Source organism: Solanum stenotomum, chromosome 10, assembly GCF_019186545.1.
Source record: "Solanum stenotomum isolate F172 chromosome 10, ASM1918654v1, whole genome shotgun sequence".
In the NCBI taxonomy this organism is placed as follows: domain Eukaryota; kingdom Viridiplantae; phylum Streptophyta; class Magnoliopsida; order Solanales; family Solanaceae; genus Solanum; species Solanum stenotomum.
Window position 1 is genome coordinate 26,154,860 of NC_064291.1, and position 20,894 is coordinate 26,175,753.

Below are 20,894 nucleotides of genomic sequence, written 5' to 3' on the forward strand. Positions count from 1 at the left end.
CAAACATCGATTATGATGTCTAATATGAGGTAAAGGTAAGGGTTAGTAAATTATACACACGTAGCCGGACCAAGGTGCGGGGTGAAATTCTCTAGATGCCGGACCAAGGATTTAGAGATACCTAACTTATCACTTTGCATGTAATACACTAGAAAAGGATTGTTGTTACTAGGATTACTGCGTTATGAGATTGTGGGGAACACGTATACCCTAGTTATTTCTCTTATCTTGATAACAACCAAAGTTGAGTTTGATTACTGATTACTTATTAAGTTCTTACTATTTGTTTCACACAAGCACAACCCCCCCCCCCTTTAATTACCTGTTTATGGAAATAATTTGACTAATTGAATATAATTATTGGTTAAAGTAAAGTCTAAACCATTTTCCGTGGGATCGATTCCAACCTACAAGTTGGGTTCTTTACTTGATAACGATCGCTTATACTTCTGTAAGGAGGTGTAATTTGAGCGTATCAAAGGTCAAAGGAGAATCCCTTGGTTCAAGGAACATAGAAATAGATGCATGAGAAAGAGTTGAAAGCACAGTAAAAAGGGGGCCAGAAATAAAGTCTCGTGAAGGTAACGACAGTTTACTGTGGGAATGATTATATTATTGGATCCAATATATATATATTATATAGTTTATTTTGTACTATTTAATTATTTACTTTAGTGCCAATAGAAGATCCCAATATGTCACATGTATCCCAAGAACATCATTTATTAATTTGCTTGTTTGTAAGTTTGAAGATGCAACAAAAATAAATATGAATTTTGAAGTATAGTAGTTATATGTTATGGATGAATATTTAAGTGTACATGGTCGTACTATTAATTACTATATATGTCTTAAATAATACAAATATAAATAACGAAAACGCTCAATAGTTGTTACTATTAGAGTGAGTTGTACATAATCTAAGTCAAATTAAAGTGTGATTTCATTGTTATAACGCAAACTAATATAAATGAGTGCATCACAAGACTCAAAAAGTTTATTCCTTTGCCTCATAACAACACATAACTTGAAATATAGAATTTGAAATTTGAGAAACAGTTTTTTCAAGTTTTATAAAGTTTCACTATCAAAACTTCGATAAATTGTATTTTCATGTCTGAACACAATTCAACCTCTAAATACCTTTTACTTCACTTCAAATCCTATTTATTTTCTTACAAATATCAACCAATTCATAATCAAAGCCTAACAATTCAATTACATCCTATTTAACCCTTATTTGGTGGGTGGCTAAGCTCCCGCTACGGGGAACGGATGAACTACAACGGTCTATTATACACAACCTTACCCTGCATTTCTGCAAGAGGCTGAAATTTCAATATCTGATCACCTCATGAAATAGCATAACATGCTCAACATTAATTAAAGAAAATGTGTCATAGTTTGGTTCCTAAGCTTCAGCTCAACTTTGTCATGTTCTTGATTACCCAATCCTTCAGATTTTCTTGAACCTAATATCTCCAACAAAGCAAAATTCTTAGAATACCCTTACCCCACCTCCACCCCCACCCCCCACCACCACTACAATCACAACCAAAAAACTACACCATCTTTTCCCAATGGACCAAAAAGATTAAACCTTTGATATAAACCCAGATCAAAAACTCAAAAACAAAAAGTAACTTTTATCCCTATCACCCCCACATCAACCAAACAACTACACCACCAAAATGTTCTTTTTCCTGTGGACCACAAAATATTGAAACTTTAATAAAACCCCAGATCAAAAAACTCAAAAACAAACAAGATTTCAACACAACTAACAAAAAACAGTGAATGCATGTATAAAATGAAAAACAATTATTTTTTCTTGTGGACCAGAAAGATTGAAACTCTATCACATCCCAGATCAAAAAACTCAAAACAAAGAAAAATTTCAACACAAAATTAACAAAAAGAGAGTAAATCAATGCATAAAAGAAAAAAAACCACATGTGGTAAAGAGAGAAAGAAAGGGGTACCTTGTAACGGCAATCACGGGTAAAAGGAAAAAAATCAATCCGCCTACAATCCTCAACAGAAAAATGCTTCCCAAGATTTGGGAATTCTGGTGTACCCATTGAATTAAAATTTTGTAAACAACAACAATAACAAGAGAAAAAAAGGGGAATTGAAATTGATAATTTGGGAATTTGGGTAATGGGATTTATTTTGAATATTCTTGAGGAGACAATATGATAGACAACGCTGGAACTGGAGAATGATTCAATCGTTGTATGTCCTAAGTTGCCTGGCAAATGATGACTTTTCTACTATTTGTATACTCTCTTCTTCTTTTTTTCTCAATATATTTTTGTATTTTCGATATGTTTTGGCATATTGAAAATAATTATCTATATTCCTATTTATAATAATACAAAATCAAATTAAATTAGGATTAGAAAACCTATTCTTATATGAACTAAGTAGATCCTAATTAAATATTAATTAAATAATCCCTATGTCCCGAATTACTTGTCCACTTTTGAATTGACACACCTTTTAAGAAAAATAATGCATGACATAGTGAGTTTATCATTTTACCCCTATTAATTATGAATTGGATGAATTAAAAACTTAGGATTTTCAAGAAGTTCTACATTTTTCAAAGTAATTAATTGATGGTATAATGGGTGAAAAAAATTGTATTTTTTTTATTTGTCAAAATGGACAAGTAATTAGGGACAACTAAAAAAGGAAAAGTGGACAAGTAATTAGGGACAGGGGAGGGAGAGTACTAAAAATACCAAATTCTAAACAATTTAGGAATCATACCCCAACTTTGAATTGTTATTTCAATAATTTTGATATTTTTTCTTAAATTGTAATTGAAGAACAGTGAATCTTAGATACAATTTCAAGCACTAGAATGTTTTTATGACATAATGATTCATGTGCTTTGTAACTGCATTGAAGCTAGATAATTTGGATTATTGTTGTGTATGCTTTCATTCAGGGAAAAACATTCCTTATGGAGAACCTTTTTATACCTAGAACTCGAACTTGAGACCTCTTGATTAAGGGAGGAGCAATGACACTACTACATCTTTGATAATAGAGAAAAAAGACAAATATACCCCCGAACTATCGTAAATGGTATGCAGATACGTTCCATCATACTTTTGGGACATTGATGCCCCTGCCATCCAAAAACTAGAGCATATATGCCCTTCAGTCTAACGAAAGACTATATAGGGGCATGTGGCGCAATCTTATCCGTCGATCCAATATTTAATAAATGTTGGGTCGGTGGATAAGATTAATAAGATTATGACATGTGTATGTCTGTTAGTATAAAGGGTATATATGCTCTAGTTGTTGGATGTCAGGGGCACCAATGTCCCAAAAGTATGACATAGTGTATCTGCATACCATTTACAATAGTTCAGGGGTATATTTGTCCTTTTTCCCTTGATAATATATGATATATAACTACTGTTACAAATAATTAAGAAATGTATTTTGATTTTTTGAATTATGTAGTAAATACATTATACACACGCATATTGATAGAATGTATTGATACTGTTCTTTCGCACGTTTTCAAACTAATACATTATACACGTGAAACATTTAATAGTTACCATCATTCTTATAATAGCAATAATTATTTTTGATACTTTACCTATATCAGCAAAGTTTTTAAATTCGTATCAAATATCTTTGATTAAGCATGTAGGAATTCCTTCACTATTAGAAACATATGTTTTTTCTCTTGCCGAACCAGCTCACTTAAAAGATACATAATGGGAAACAAACACTTCCTTTACTCCACTTGTCAATGTGTCTATAATTGCCTCTGTTACATGTTTAGTCTATGCACTAAACTTAAATCATAAAGTGGTAATTAACATATAGTTGTTGTATGTTTGAACCTCTTGTTTGGTGTGTGTGGGAAAAAAATAGTTCTTTCATTCATTAGTAAGCCTTGGTTTTGTAATATTGACCTGTATACATAGTATTATTTTCCAACAAAGGGTGTTTAACCGACCACTTTCCGGCCATTGTAGCCCCACCCCCACCCCCTAATTTGATTGTAAGTTACAAAAATGACAAAAACACATTACAAAACAAAAAGAGTTCCATTTTCATTACTCCACTTATCAAAGTTTCTAACAGCATTTCCTCTGTTACATATCCAATATTTGCACTAAACCCATATCATAAATTGGTAACATAATAGTTGTTGTATATTTGGACAAGTCATCAAAAGGATCTCGGAGACCCATTCATTCTTTAATGGAATTGGGAACGGGCAGAGCTAGGCACTCAAGATATTGTGTCTAGAGAGGGAGGTCCCGCCTAAAGTTCTTACCCTTGCTTCAAGCTATGCTCTGGGAGAATGCAATATGAGATTGAATGCCATAACTCTTATTTGGTCTTTAATTCTATTGCATTATATCTCATCGTATCACATTCTATTTTGCGAGATTGTTTGTGTGAGAAAAAATAGTTCTTTTAGGCCTTGACAAGCTATGTGGTAAGTCCAAATCCAAAAGGGAACAAAGGGTCATAATGTGAATCACCAACATTCATAGAGAGTTGATCAACAGTCTTGAACCAAGTCCTTGCTAGTTTTCCAGTAAAACCATAATCACCAAACAGGACATCAGCTACACCTTGTCCTTCTGTTCCTGGTAACCAAGCTGCTACTAGTGCATCTATTTGATCTAGGTATGGTTGGATCACAACCGGATGGCCCGTGACAAGCACAACGACACATTTCACCGAGGCACAAATCGAGGTCATGATGTCTGGACCAGGCGCGGGGATTGTTAAGTTTAGGCTGTCACCATAACATTCCGCGTATGCAGTCTCTCCCACCACGACTATGGAGTAGGAGAAGTTGTTGGACTTGACGAATTCGCTATCCGGATTTTCCTTATACACAACCTTTGCTTCTGGATCAACTGTACGTGTTCTCCATGGCTGAGAGGATTGTAGTACCTGTTAAAAAAAGTTGCTAATTGATCAATGTACAATATTGTTTGTACTTTTTCTTAGGTAGGTTTATCAAAGGACATTCCCGGTTAACTCAATAAACAAGTCATGCTCAACCAAATCCATCCGAAGGTTGTTAAAAATCAAGATAAGTCGAGTTAAAGTGGATTGGATTAAGCAATGGATTATAACTCAACTCATCCGATTTTAGTTACGGCCAACTAAACGAATTATACCTTAATCCAATAGGTCATAGCTTGACTTGTTCAACTCAAATTCGGACATATAAGTTGAGGTTTATGTTGCTTAGATGTCTAAGAAAATGTTGTTGTGTTTGTGTTGGATCCTTAAAAATTGCACTACTTTTGGAGGATTGGACAAGCACATGTCAATACTTTTGAAGAGTCTGAGCAATATAGGATGAGGGATAAGAAATGTTCCAATTGTTATGTTTCCACTAAGTCCTTGCCATGTAATGGTCCATTAACCACATTGGTAGCCCATATTGTTAGCATGGGCTCCTGCAACTAATATATTTGTTACTTTTTTTGGAAGTGGCAAAACTGGTTTATCTGCATTTGCTCCATTTTTCAATAAAACAAGTGACCTTGTCACTGTTTCTCTTGCCAATTTTCTATGCTCCTACAAGATTGTAACACAACAAAGATGAATTCAAGATTTTAACTTTTTCTGAGTTCATAACTTGTTATCTCATCTAGAAAAACGATCAAATTTGCTCATGTACTATCTGAAATTGATCATCTTTGTCCTTCATTTGACCTTTTGGTTTAGTTTTACCCCTACCGTTAGAAAAAGTCTCGATTTTTCCCTTGACCCTTAAAGGATCTCCAACGTAAGGACATGTGGAGTCTATTGTCTTATGTTGGAACTCCGTTAATGGCAATGACAAGTATGAGACAATTGGTAACGACAAGAGTATGAATGGGCCAAACACGTAAAAGAAGGCAAAATCGAACAATTTTAAACATTTTCCCTATCATTTATCGCTACACATTGAACTTACCGGATTGTCGAGATATTTTGTCAAACTATAATCAGCAAGAGGGTTCTCAAAAAGTCCCATTTGGAACTTCAACCTGAGAATTCTCTTGACTACATCGTCGATTCGGGTCATTTGAACAAAGTTGTTGTTCACTAAATATGATAAACCATCAATGAATTATGTATAGTTGTAGGGCAACATAACCTACAATATACAACCAGGAAAAGAGCAAACATTAGTTCTTTAAAGGTCATGTAAATCAAGTCGAAACTTGTTCTTCATGTTGTAAAATTGTGTGATAGTACGAGACAGATGCATAATTTAAATAGCCATTACAGATATCGTTGATTCGCCCACAACGTGCACAAATTATAAAATGGCTATTAATTTTGGTATAAATTGATTAATTACTAACCATGTCAATGAAACCTTCAAGAATGGAATATGTATAGTTTGTATGCCAAGGATAAGTAAGCTTGTCAATTCCTGCCCAATCTGAAATAACAAACCCCTGAAACATATTCCACAAACATTCACAAAGTTAGTTCGAAATCCCTATCTTGTTGCATCCTATATTGCTCGGATCCTCCAAAAATGTCATCACAATCGTCTCGAACTTCCAAAACAATTGAATTTTTTGAAGGACCCGAGCAACATTCATAATGTGAATTTGAAATCACATCTAGTTTCATCCTAAGTTGCTCGAGTCATTCAAAACTGTCAGTGCACTGATGTTGGATCCTCCAATTTTTTTGAAGAATTAGACTGGGGTGCAACAATACTTTTGGAGGTTCCGAATAATATAGGTTGCATCTATTGAACACTATAATGTTGCTCGGATCCTCTCAAATGTTTGAAGAATTAGACACGGGTGCAACAATACTTTTGGAGGTTCCACGACATATGTAGGTTGTATCGTTTAAACACTACAATGTTGATCGTATGCTCCAACAACGTTTCCACACCATGTCAGATCCTTCAAAAATATTGTCGCACTTCTGTTAGATCTTCCAAAACAGTGTGACGGCATTTTTGGAGGGTCTAAGCAGCATAAGTTACATCTATTGAACACTACAATGTTGTTGTATCCGAATCAAATACTCCAAAATAAATGTATTTTTGAGAATCCAACATGGATACAACAACATTTTGAAAGGGTCCAAGCAACATACATGTAGTTAAATTTACCAAGAGGATAGAGTTAGGAATTTACTCTGAATTTAAGTGTGCCTTTAAGAAAACTAGTAACCATTTCTTTTTTCTATACATTCTGAGACCATTCCATCTTGAATAGGAAACCATAACAGTAGAAACACCTTTGATGATTAAACTATAGTAACCTGCCATATGTATACTAAGCAAACCATGTCTATTAATAATTTTGTTGTTTTCATTGATTCCTTTTACTGTCCCACCATCTCCTACATAATGATCAGCACAAGCAGCCACCTTTTGCCTGTAACAAATAATAGTGACGAAGTTAACTTTTTGGACTCTGCATAAAGTGCCATGTAGTAATGACGGACTAGGTCTTTACAATAGATACCAATTTACCCATCGTCCATCCCCAAATAACTACCTAGGTGGAAGAAGATAGACCGGTTATTAAGGATCACCAAACGATTTGACATGCCGTGAATACATTCACTACACAAGAGACACCATACCACCCTATACGATGTCCTCAAGATTACCGAAAAGGAACAATGAACACACAAAATCACCACAAAAATTTTATCTTGTCTACTATTCTGGACCTCTCTATAGTGATCATAACCCCGCTATAACGGCCATAACTTCGCTATAACAGCGCCGCTATAGCAACCTTGTGTAAATAAGAATCATAAGAGGGAGGGGAATGGGTTTTCATGCCTATTTCTCTCCCCCTATTCCCTCAAAACTCTGTCAACTCTACAATCACTCCATTTCAAAACGACAAACCAAGGTAACTATCACATACCCTACTCTCCTTACTTCGTTTTACACTTAAGAATGATTGCATGCTGAGATTTGAATAGAGTAGAATAAGAATTGGGTTATTTTGTATTTTTGAAAACAACTACTTTGATTGTCGAAATTCCTGAGGCATGAGATTTCCCCTTATATTTACAACACTACTACAACGTTCTGGGTGTAAAGATTATGGGAAAAAGGCCAAAATCGACTCCAAAATGGTGGGGGAAGTTGAAGGGTTGTTCTTGAAGAAAATCTTGGATTCAGGCCTGATTTAGGACTTGAAATGACTGGCTTTTATGAATATTTAAGTAGAGGAGTACTTTAGGAACACTTATCTGTAGGAATTTTGAGAAAAATGACACTTTCTGGGGCAAGGGGCGTCATTGCGGCACCCTCAGAGTTCTGGAAAGATGAAGTTTACGATAGCGACCTTCATCTTCATTATAACAGGCAGCAGCCCGCTATAGCATCCTCCGTTACAGTGCTCTGATTGTCGTGATGCCTCCCACTATAGCGACACACTGGCCGCTATAGAGAAAGGTGCAGGGCAGGGAAATATTTGTATTTATATAATTATAAGTGTACAGGACAGAGATATGTGTTTGTATATACAGTGTCTCTCACTTTATACAAACACAAACACAAATTATAATTTGTGTTTGTATAAAGTGCGAGAGGTGAGGGAGAGATGGCCAAAAGAGAGGAGAGCGGCGAGCAAGATTCCAGAGCGAGAGGAGAGAGAGGTGAATGACAGGAAGTTTGCAGCGAATTGGAATTAAATGAAACTGTAGCTATAACATTTATTTTGAATTAACAATTTTCTATAGAGAAAAGACATAAAGTCACCATTGAAGTTGTTCCAAATTTTCAAAAAGACACCTTAACTTTGCGAGTGTCATATTACCCCACAAAACTATCTAAATCCACAATAAATATACCTTTTTGATTAATTTTAACACCACTCGTGTTGTCACGAAATATGGGCGCGTGAAGGACTCTTGATACAGCTTCAAACCAACGTAAAATTGTCATGTGGCACTCCCAATTTGACTTATTTTTTAAAAAAATATAAAAACCCATGTATTAATTTTTTTTTTTACTTTATTAGGAATAGTTTTTAATTTTTCAAAAAAAATTTCTCATCTTCCCTACCATCATTAGCTCACCCATATTTCTTGAGCATCCATGGCTTCCTTCATATTTTTTTTTCGTTTTCTCTTTCTCCTTTTTGGTCTTTTTTTTTTAAAACTAATGTTATTGTGTTCATTCTTATTGTTTTAAAAAAAATTAGTTTAGTGATTTTTTTCCTCCTACAAATCAAGATTGGGGATTTGGGAGTAGTTAAACTATGGAAAACTCGATTTAAGAGTAAGAAGTTGGAGAAGGTGGTTATTTAAATGTCAGATTTTGACTTGGTGATATTTTGAGTATTTAAATTTTGATTATTTGACGGTGCTTATTTTCATATATAAATTAATTGGTGGAAGTTTGACAAATAATTGGTAATGTTGTCGCGAAATCCACCCCGCCACAACGGGTTTGACGACTGTTGTAGCGGGAAGGGAATGGCAGAAGAACATAGTTGAGGCGAAGAAGAAAGAGAAAAAAAAAAGAAAAAGGCAAAGAAATCAGATAAAAATATTTAAAAATTATTTTAACATGTAGCAAGTGACTATTAGTGAGTAACATACAAACTTTGTATAAGTGGTATTGGGTGAAAAATGGGGTATACATACTATTTTGAAGTAGTTCAGTGGGGTAAAGAGGACACCCGCAAAGTTAAGGTGTCTTTCTGAAAATTTGGGACAACTTCAGTGGTGATTTTATGTCTTTTCTCTTTTCTATAATGCAAAATTTTCCCTAATTTCATATTGGATTTATTTTTATTCGATTCACAACACATTTTGAAAGTGATCTTTATTTTAGCTCAAAATTAGCCAAATTCTTGCCCATTTGCATTTCTCATCTAGTGTGTGTATATATATATATATATATATATATTCATAACTAACAACACCTCCTAACTTGAATGATAAATTACTATAATATTCCAACTAAAAAGATTACTATAATATGTATTAGGTTTAGGGGGAGAAGAGATGATTCAATCTTTTTTATTTCTGATGGATCTTTTAATTGGGTTTGGGTCAAGGGATGTCAATATGGGTCGGGTGGGTAGGAGATAGTTTGGTGGGTTGGAATTTAACTTTATCTAATAAAAAGACGCCACATAATAATTATTATTAATAATAATTAAAAAAAATATAAGGATGTTAGTTTAAAGGGTAATATTGGACCAAAAAAGTTGATTGAGGGGTTTTTTTTTGTAACACCCCGAAAAGTTTTTGAGTTTAGACTCGAACCATCCTTCGTAGTGAATACGTTTTTACCAAGAAATTTAAATTTTCCTAAGTGTTAAGGTCACTAGATGTAGCACCTTAAGTTCTAAAAAGAACTAAAAAGAAATTCATTCAAGTCATTCCTAAGTTCTTCTAAATTTTGGGTCAACTTCAAACGACCATAACTTTCAGTACATGATGAGTTAGGTGGCCCATAAGATATCATATGAAATGTCTTTGGATTATCTTTCCAACGCACTGAGTTTTGCTAATTTTTGAGCTCATATGAGGGAGATAGCCCTGTTTGATGTCAGGCTGTCCAGTTAAGGAAAGTTACCTGAAAATATGAAGGGCATTTTGGTCTTTTCCTTACCCAATCAGATATAATTCATATTTAGTAAGGTTTGAGGAGTCTAAACTGATTTGTTTCAGTTCTACAATCCTAATTTATGCCTAGGGTTTTAGAAGAGAGTTCGAGAAGAGAAAAGAGGAGAAAAGAGAAAATGTTTAAGGCGTTCGTCGAGATCCTTGAGTTTTGTTGTGGATTTTCACCAAGGATTTGATCCCTAAGAGGTATGTAAGTTTTAAAAGTGTTGGGTTTGTTCATACACATGCCAATCATATTTTACATTAATGAATTCATCCCTTCTTGAATAGTTGTTATTCGTTCTTGAATCTTGATGTTTGGTTGAGTTCGTGAGGCGAAGATTTTGTTAAGGGTTGAGTAAATTGATGATTCTTGAGTGAGTTTTGCTAAAATTGTTCTGGGTTATAGGAATTTGAGAGTTTTTACCTTCGAATTTCAGTGGGTATGAGTTGAATCGAGTTTGGGAGAAGAAGCCAAGATCGGGCAGAAATTAGTGCCCCAATTCGTGTCGTTGACTCCACTATTTCAAAAATTATTTCGTGACCAAATATTATAATTTATCACCGCATTGCGGACCTACTCCCATACAGTGTTTTTCAACCATTTCTCACGATTAACTATCTAAAACTCATTTATTCATCACGAGATCTTTCATATTATGAATCATAACTCTTGAATTCATAATTCATAATTCAAATTCAAGAAAGAGTTAAGAGTAGAGTTCAAAAAGGTCTTTGAGTTAAATAGAGAATCATTTGAGATCAACTATTGATTTGAGCTAAGTTTTGAGGAAGTAAGTATGAGAATGAGAAGAGTCGTACACATGAGTTCTGTATTGTTATTTAAAACCTTGAGTCGAGTTGTTCATGCACATAACTTCCGCATGAACTCCATAATTTGAGTATCTTTGAGAGGAGTAGTATCTTCAAGATCTAAGTCTTGAGTATTGAGTTTTAAACCCTTTTGAGATTATATTCCTAATCATGGGACTACTACATGTTACCCATGAAGATCCTTCAGTTGAGATGTTCATGCCCATAATTTTTCATGAACCCTCTAAGTCAAACATCTTGAGATGAGTAGTATCAGTTAGTCCTTGAATTGAGATTGTTCAGGTCCATAATTCCACATGAACCCTCTGAGTCAAACATTTTGAGATGAATAGTATCATTCAATCCTTGAGTTCTGGAGTTTTTGAATTCCTAGTATTGAGTTCTACGTATGGTTATTAAAAACATTGAATTGAGTTGTTCACGTCCATAATTCGGCATGAACCCTATTTTGAGAAGTCTTTTATAATTATTTATAACTTGTTTTAAGACTTGAGCATTTGAGTTTGAGGAAAAGTAGGGCTGAGTTCATTTTCTTTAAAATGATATATGGGAACTAAGTATTCCTAAGAGTAAATGTTTTTACATTTAACATGAGAGGATACACTAATTTTCAAAAGAGTTTTTGGGTAGTTTTGAGTACCATAGTTTTTAAGAGTAAGATTTTTGAGTAATAATCTCAAACCACAAAAAGAGTTATGTGTTTTAACATATGAGCTAGTTACATTTATGGAGTAGTATTGAGCACCGATATGAGGATGAGTTCAAATAACTCAAAGTCCTTCTAAACTATGTAGCCAACGTGGGTAGAAAGGGTCATACATTTTAGATGATTTCTAAATGCTTTTAGTATATACTAGTGGATCCACTTAGTAGTAGGTTCTATACCCTGGCAAAGTATAGGACAGTTTTGGTAGCGTGGGCTCGACGCTGCATCATCACATAGCTCATAATGATGGTTGTTGGTTAGAGAATCTCCCACAGAGTTATATTGTATTTTAATATACAAACTGAGTTATTATTGTATTCTTCAATACATTGAGTTGCTATCTATTATTTTAAAAGCATTCCATATATTGCATCTTTTATTGTTGCTTTATCTTGAGTTGAGTATCTTATTGTTGAGTTGGGCCCTATTTCTCTAAGTTGAGTTGAACTATGTTTCGTAGAGTTGAGTATCTTATTGTTGAGTTGAGTACCTTATTTCTGAGTTGAGTATCTTATCCTTGAGTACTTCTGAGTTGAGTAAGTTTGAGTACTTTTGAATATAATTGAGTATTCCTTGAGTTGAGTTGAGTTGAGTGAGTTGAGAAAATGTAAGTATGTTTCTTTTCCATTAGTTCAAGCTTATTTTTATGCTTTAGAATTCCCCTTACATGCTCATACATTCAATGTACTGACCTCATTTGGCGTGCATCATTTCATGATGCAGATACAGGTAGCTAGGGTCATCAACAGGAGCTTCATTAATACAACTTGCAGTTCGAGTTAGCTTTGGTAAGCCTCCTTGCTTCCGGAGGATTCCATTTAATTTTAATTTTGTTAGGATGTCCTGGGTCGTGTTCCGACTTCCATCTTTGTCATTTAAAGGCTTCATAGATAGACAGTAGAGTTTGAGAAGTCTGTTTCATTTATTTTTTAAAATATTTTAAAGACTTGAGTTGCCTATTTCTGGGGAGTTGAATATACTATTTTATTCAGAGTTAATCATTTGAGTTAAAGCTGTATAATTGAGTTCAATGAATCTTATTTAGTTTTAAGCTTTGTATGCTTGAGTTAGTTTTCCGCTTGTAGTCGTCCAGGATGTGGGTTCACTTGGGGACCAGCAATGGTTCTTGAGTGTCGGTCACGTCCAGGGTGTAGGCTCGGATCGTGATATTTTAACCTAATAGGTGGATGAGGGGTATTTTTAAACCTTTTCGATTAGTACATGAGTATTTTTGGCCCTTTTCCGTATTTTATATTTATATTTATATTTATTTACTTATACTATTTTCAAAGCAGATAACTTTCCACATTGATGGTTATGACTTATTTGAAAGGTTGTGATTTTTTCGAAGGGTTGTGATTTGTTTGGTGAATTCTGACTTTTCGGATGAATTGTGACTTTTGTGAAGGATTGTGTCTTTTATGGTAATGCATAATAAGCACATGTACATAATTCCCTTTGTATTGACTATGAATTTTTTATGTTTTCAACTCTTCTTTTTAAAAATTCAAGTGTGATTTAAACCCATATAGTGAGTTTGTAGTTTAACGGAATTTGAGGTACCACTTTTTTATTGAAGTAAATCATACAATTTTGTAATTATTCTTTATAGAGACAAACGACTAATATACCCCCAAAGTATCATAAATGGTATGTAGATACCCTCCGTCATACTTTTGGGACATTGGTGCCCCTGCCATCCAAAAACTAAAGCATATATACCCTTCACTCTTGGAATTTCCTAGCCTAGTCAAGATTTAGGCAAAATCTAAGTCATGCGAAGTCTAGAGAAATGTGGTAATGAATGAGAGATTCAATAATGAATTTGATCACATGAGTGGACAGCTAAGACGTTAAGGAACCCGTACAACTTTACGAAATCGAATTTGGGGGAGTAAAACTCCCAAAACTGATCTTAGCGTGAGCATGTAGTTTTTGAAAGTCATGGTTTGAAGGTGTGTTGTGAAATGGGGGCTTGGAACTCAAATTCTAAGGTTCTGTCTCTGTGTAAACCACCAAGGCGGAATTAATCCCGCCAGGGCAAGGCCGTTGTAGCAGGTTGGGGACTGTTGTAGTGGGTCAATCGCTAATTAAGTCGAGGAAAAACCTCAAATTCGTTATTTTTCTACAAACTTTGTTCTTAAGAGTTAGGAGACGACCCAAGACGAGTTCTTGACAGTTTTCCATGACTTTTGGTGCAAAAGGTAAGGATTTTACTCCCTTAATTCGTGTTTCGATCTGTAGAACTTAGATTCATGGGTAATTATCATCGGGGGAGGGTTTTGCCTAAATTTAATGGTGGGAAAAGCCCTAGCTACATATTAGGACAATGAGTTTTTCCTAGTGTTGATGATTTCGATTGTAATTCGAGTAATTAGGCCTCGCGTATTGATCCTTGCATTAATTTGTTGTTTTTAGACCACGAACAAGCGGAAAGAATCTGGAAAGGGAAGATTCAAGTGCCTTAGGGGGATTCAAGCTTGGTTTCGAGGTAGGTGGTGGTTTGATTTCATGTTTTGTGTGATGTATGTTGGTAATTGCTTTATTGTAATGCATGTATGTATGTGAATGAAGTACTATTGATCAAACTCGATAAAATGAGTATAAATGAACATATGTATGTCATGATTCAACACTTGATTGTATGATTATGAGTATGTACATTATGAGTGTGAATGTGATTGTGGTTGTGATTAATTTTGATCGGGTGTCATGTTCCAACACATATATTGGATTGAGTGTCACATTCTGGCATATATGTTGGATCGGGTGTCACGTTTTGGCACACTAACAGTTTGGGTATGGGATCCATAAGAGGACCATTGAATTGTCATATTTACTTGTTATTGAGAACGTGGATTTATACATTGCTCTTGAAATAATAACTGTGTATATATTTTGTACATGACATGTTTACTATGTTGTGACTGCTTATATATGTTCCACTTATTGGTATAGCCGTGTGATCATACCAGTGTACTGTGGTTGTGTACTGATACTGCAGTTGCTCATTCTTTGTTGAGTACAAGCATCTTCAGGCAGCTACTGATAGACCTCAGCAAGGAGATCAGTGATCGAGATCGGACTTTAAGGGTGAGCCAGTTATTTTAGGTTGCCATGGAATCCTTTATTTCGTTTAGTCCATTCTCTTCGAACTCAGACTATTGTTTAGATATTTCCTATGTTTGGTTGGGGTTGTACCCGTTTTATTAGACTTGTTGCACTTTAGCTATTTTGGTACATTGAATTTCAGGTTCTACGCGTTGTTTTTCGCAAATTTTTTGGTAATGGTTTTATTAACTTTCGAAGTTTATGGGAACTCCAATTTTTTGTAGACATTTAAACCTACTTCTGTATCTTCAAATGTTCTAGTTTTTATTAAGTTGTGTAGTTTGGTTGTAGTAATGGTTCTCCCACCTGAGGGTTAGTGTGGGTGCCAGTCACGACGGTCGGGGTCGTGACAAAGTTGGTATTAGAGCATTAGGTTCGTTGATCTCGGTGTACCAAAATGAGTCTAGTAGAGTATTGTGAAATGGTACGGAGACATCTGTACTTTTCTTCGAGAGGCTATAGGACTTAAGGAAATCTCTATATTTTCTCTTGTCTCCTTTCTTGCTATAACTTGATTCTAATTGGTATCTCGTGATCCAAATTGGTATTTAATCTCCTTCACTCTTCTATCCACAGATGGTTAACACTCGCATCAACGACATCGGGCCCATAGCTCCCGTCAATGAGCCTACAGAGGAGTCCGCAGCAAGAGGCCACAATCGAGGCAGGAGTAGAGGCCGAGGAAGGGTAGTACCCGCTAGGGGTGGAGCTCCGATTGAGAATGCTCCCAAAAGTAAGGTCCCTCCTGCGCATCACGAAGAGGTAGAGAAGAATGTAGAGGTCGATAATGAGGAGGATGTTGGACAAGAGGAAGAGGTGTAGGCTGAGACTACAGGTATTCCTCTCTTGGACCCAATGTTAGCTCAACAAATTATGACTTTCCTGAAAGGATTGGTTGGTCCTGGAGTTCTCCCCACAGTTCAAGCAATTCAAACTCCCGCCAACCCCCTTATTTCTGTTACTGTCCCCAAGATGGTGAAACTGTAGGCACTGATGCCTTTTTCCGACCCCTATTGGGTCCTGTGATAACTGGTAATGAGCATGAAATGTTGACAAAGTTTCTAAAACTGAAGTCGCCCGTGTTTCATAGTTATGAGAATGAGGATGCCTATGAGTTCATCTTGGATTGTTAAGAGAGACTTCATAAGTTAGGTATTGTACATCAGCATGGGTTAGAGTTCATGACCTTCCAGCTTCAAGGTGAGGCTAAGCAGTGGTGGAGGGCTTATGTGGAATGCAGATTTTCAGTTTTTCCCCACTCACTTGGACACAGTTTCTTGCTCTATTTTTGGAAAAGTATGTGCCTCGGACTTTGAGGGATCGCAAGAAGGATGAATTCATGGCTTTGGAGTAGAGTGGTATGTCTGCAGCTCTTTATGAGGCTAAATTTCATGCATTGTTTAGATATGATATTCAATTGGTGACTACTGAGAATAAAAGGATTCATCTATTCGTCTTGGGATTGAACCCTGAACTTCAGGTATTGTCTATTCACATGACTTCTGCAGGAAAGATCATTGATGAGGTGACCGACTTTGTGAAGAAAGTAGAGGGAGTTAGACGTGATAGGTAGGCTAAGGCTTTGGCTAAGAAAGCCAAGAGCAAAGGTAACTTCCAAGGTTCTTACTCCAGAGGTTTAGGTTGGCCGATGCTTGCAGCTCGACCAATTCAGTCCGCCATGCCCACTTCTACAGGTAGTTACTTAGGAAATCCACAACATAATTTTATTCAGGATAGCCAGGGAGTGACTTCTTCGACTAAAGGCAGACCATCTATTGATCGTACTTGTTATAATTATGGGGAACTTGGGCACATGAGGAGAGATTGTCCTCAACTGCGCATGTTGGAAACTGCACGAAAGCAGACTAGAGCAGTGGTACCTGCGGGCAATGGTAATAATGGTAGAGGGTGTCCACTTAGTGGGTGAGGAGGAAATCAGTGAGGCCATGGAGGCCGAGGAAGTGGTAATGCAGGTAGGGGAGAAGTGCAGCCAGGTAAGAGGTTGCCCGTCCAGATAACAGGGCTAATTGTTGTGCCTTCCAGTGAAAAGACCGAGGCTAAGGCGTCTGATGCAGTGATCACTGGTACTATTCTTGTCTACGACTGGATGAGTCTTGTTCTATCTTATCCGGGTTCTACTTATTCATATGTATCAGTTTATTTTGCCTTGGGTTTTGAGATGATTTGTGATATACTTGATTTCCCAATCCATGTTTCTACCCTAGTTGGAGAGTCAGTCATAGTGACACATGTGTATCGTGCTTGCCCTATCTTGTTTATGGGTTTTCAGACTTGGGCTGATTTGGTTATTTTGGATATGACTGATTTTGATATAATCTTAGGCATGACTTGGTTGTCCCCCCCCTCACCATTATGTTGTGTTAAATTGTAATATGAAATTTGTGACTCTAGAGATACCCGGTAGGGAAAACTTAAAGTGGGAAGGGGTGTACATGCGTAAGTTAGCTAAGGTCATATCCTCCACTGAGGCTAGGAAACTAGTAAGGCAGGGATGTTTGGCATATTTGGCTCATATTTGGGATGTTGAGGTTGAGTCTCCCTCTATTGAGTATATTTCTATAGTGTTTGAATTTAAGGAAGTGCTTCCTACCGAAGTGCCTGGTATGCCTCTAGATATAGATATAGATTTCTTAATTGACTTGGAACCTGGTACTCGCCCCATTTCCAATTCTCTATATCACATGGCTCCGGTAGAATTGAGAGTGATTAAGACTCAAATCCAGGAACTTCTTGATAAAAGTTTCATCCGTCCTAGTGCCTCTCTGTGGGTTGATCCTGTTTTGTTTGTTAAGAAGAAGGATGGTAGTATGAGGATGTGCATACACTATTGACAGTTGAATAGGGTCACCATTCAAAATAAGTATATGTTGCCTCGAATAGATGATTTTTTTGACTAGTTGCAGGGTGTGTCAGTTTCCTCTAAGATTGATCTAAGGTTTTGTTACCATCAGTTAAAGATTAGGCCTGATGATGTACCCAAAACAACATTCAGAACTCGTTATGGACATTATGAGTTTTTAGTGATGTCATTTGGGTTGAAAAATGCACCTACACCTTTCATGAGTTTGATGAATGCTATGTTCAAACCCTTTCTGGATTCTTTTGTTATAGTTTTTATTGATGACATTTTCGTTTATTTGAAAAGCGAGGAAGAGCATGCCGAGCATGTTCGTATTGTTCTGGGTGTTCTTGGGAGACAAAAGTTATATGTCAAGTTTTCCAAGTGTGAGTTATGGTTGACTTCAGTTGTCTTTTTGGGGCATGTAGTTTCAAGGGAAAGAGTAATGATAGATCCCCAAAAGATTGAAGATGTTAAAAATTGGGTATGGCCTAGCACTGTGACAAAAGTTAAGAGTTTTGTAGGGCTCACTATCTACTATCGTCGATTTGTCTAAATATTTGCTTCAATTGCCATGCATTTGACAAGGCTGGCTAAAACAGAGGTGCTTTTCGAATGGACCAAAAAATGTGATGAGAGCTTTCAAAAGACTCTTCTGACCAGATCACCTATTCTGGCACTACCAGTGGAAGGTAAAGATTTTATTATTTATTGTGATGCTTCACATTCAGGTTTGGGTGATGTGTTGATGAAGGATAAGAATGTTATAGTTTATGAACCACGGCAGTTGAAGGTGCATGAGAGGAATTACCCAACAAATGATTTAGAGTTGGCAATGGTAGTGTTTGCTCTTAAGATCTGGTGGCATTAAATTTATGGTGTCAAGTGTGAGGTGTTTACTGATCATCATAGTCTACAACATGCATTCACTCAAAAGGACTTAAATCTGAGACAACGAAGGTGGATGGAGTTACACGAAGGATTGTGATGTGACCATCCAGTATCATTCGGGTAAGGTTAATGTAGTGGCGGACGCACTAAGCCGGAAAGCGGTGAGTATGGGTAGTCTAGCTTGCTTGAGTGTATCCAAACGACCTTTAGCTAAGGAAATTCAAACCTTCGAATCTAAGTTCATGCAGTTGGGCATCTCAGGAAAAGGTGGGGTGTTAGCTAGCATTGAGGTGAGGGCCACATACATTGAGGAAATCTAGGCCAAACAGTTTAAGGATGACAGTTTGAATGAGCTCAGAAAGAAAACCGTGTCTCGCAAGGCAAAAGATGCGACTTTAGATGCGGGGGCTATGCTCACTTTTAAAAAAGGATTTGTGTTCCTCGAGTGGATGACTTGATTCAGAAATTGTTGACAGAATCCCATGGTTCGCGGTATTTCATTAATCCGAGCATGACCAAGATGTATCGAGAATTGAAACGGCTTTATTGGTGGCCTGGCATAAAGAAAGACATTGCCGAGTTTGTGGCTAAGTGCCAAAACTGTCATCAGGTAAAGTATGAGCATCAAAGGCCTGCAGACTTGCTTCAGAGAATGCCAATTCCGGAATGGATGTGGGAAAGGATAGTTATAGATTTTGTGGTTGTTCTTCCCAAAACTTTGGGGAAGTTTGATTTTATTTGGGTAGTGGTTGATAGATTGATTAAGTCAGTCCATTTTATTCCGGTCAAAATAGACTATAATGCTCAGCGGTTGGCTAAGGTTTATGTGCAAGATATAGTAAGGTTGCACGGGATGCCCCTTTCTATAATCTCAAACCGTGGTACACAGTTCATATCCAAGTTTTGGAGGAAATTGCATGATGAGTTGGACAATCAACCCACTTTTAGTACAACTTTTCATCCACAGACGAATGGGAAGTCAGAGAGAACTATTCAAGTATTAGAGGACATGTTTAGGGTACGTGTGATTGATTTTGGGGGACAATGCGATAAGTTCCTACCGTTGTGTGAGTTCTCTTATAATAATAGTTACCACTCCAGCATTGACATGGCACCATTCGAGGCATTTTAGGGAAGGGGATGTAGATCACCCATTAGATGGTTTGAGGCTGGAGATGTGAAACTTTTGGGGGTTGACTTGGTGAAGGATGCTCAGGATAAGGTAAGAAACATCCAAGCTAAGCTCCTAGTATACAGACCATAAGGTAAGAGACATGGAATTTCAGACTGGTGATAAAGTTCTTCTTAAAGTGTAGCCCATGAAAGGGGTGATGAGATTCGGCAAGAATGGAAAGTTTAGTCCTCTATATTGGTCCATTTGAAATTCTTGACTTTATAGAGCCAGTGGCTTATGGATTTGCCTTACCCCCTAGCCTATCTGGATTTCATCCATTGTTTCATGTGTCCATGTTGAAAAAGTATCATGGCATATCAATTCTTAAACATGATGTCCGGAAGCTTAGGACCAAGGAGATAAAGACGGTGAAAGTTCAATGGAAGCATCGTCTAGTTTAGAAAGCTACTTGAAAAAATGAAAAGGACATGCGAGACAAGTATTCAATTGTTCAACAATTCAGGTACTACTCCAACCTTACTTTAGCCTTTTTTTCCTAGTTTGTCACTCGGGGACGAGTGATGGGTAAATTGGTATCTATTGTAACGACTTGTTCCCGTCGTTATAGAAAAGCCAACAAGGTAAGAATTGGGGCTAGAAAAACTTTTTGTAGTATCTTGGAATTTCCTAGCCTAGTCCAGATTTGGACGAAATATGAGTCATGCAAAGTCTATGGAAATTTGGTAATGAATAAGAGATTCAATAATGAATTT

General features: G+C 36.4%; 1 pseudogene; it reads right to left on the reverse strand.

The window, feature by feature from the left end:
- Positions 1-4,465: 4,465 nt before the first annotated feature.
- LOC125842848 (uncharacterized) lies at positions 4,466-7,509 on the reverse strand (annotated as a pseudogene).
- Between the last annotated feature and the right edge of the window lie 13,385 nt (positions 7,510-20,894).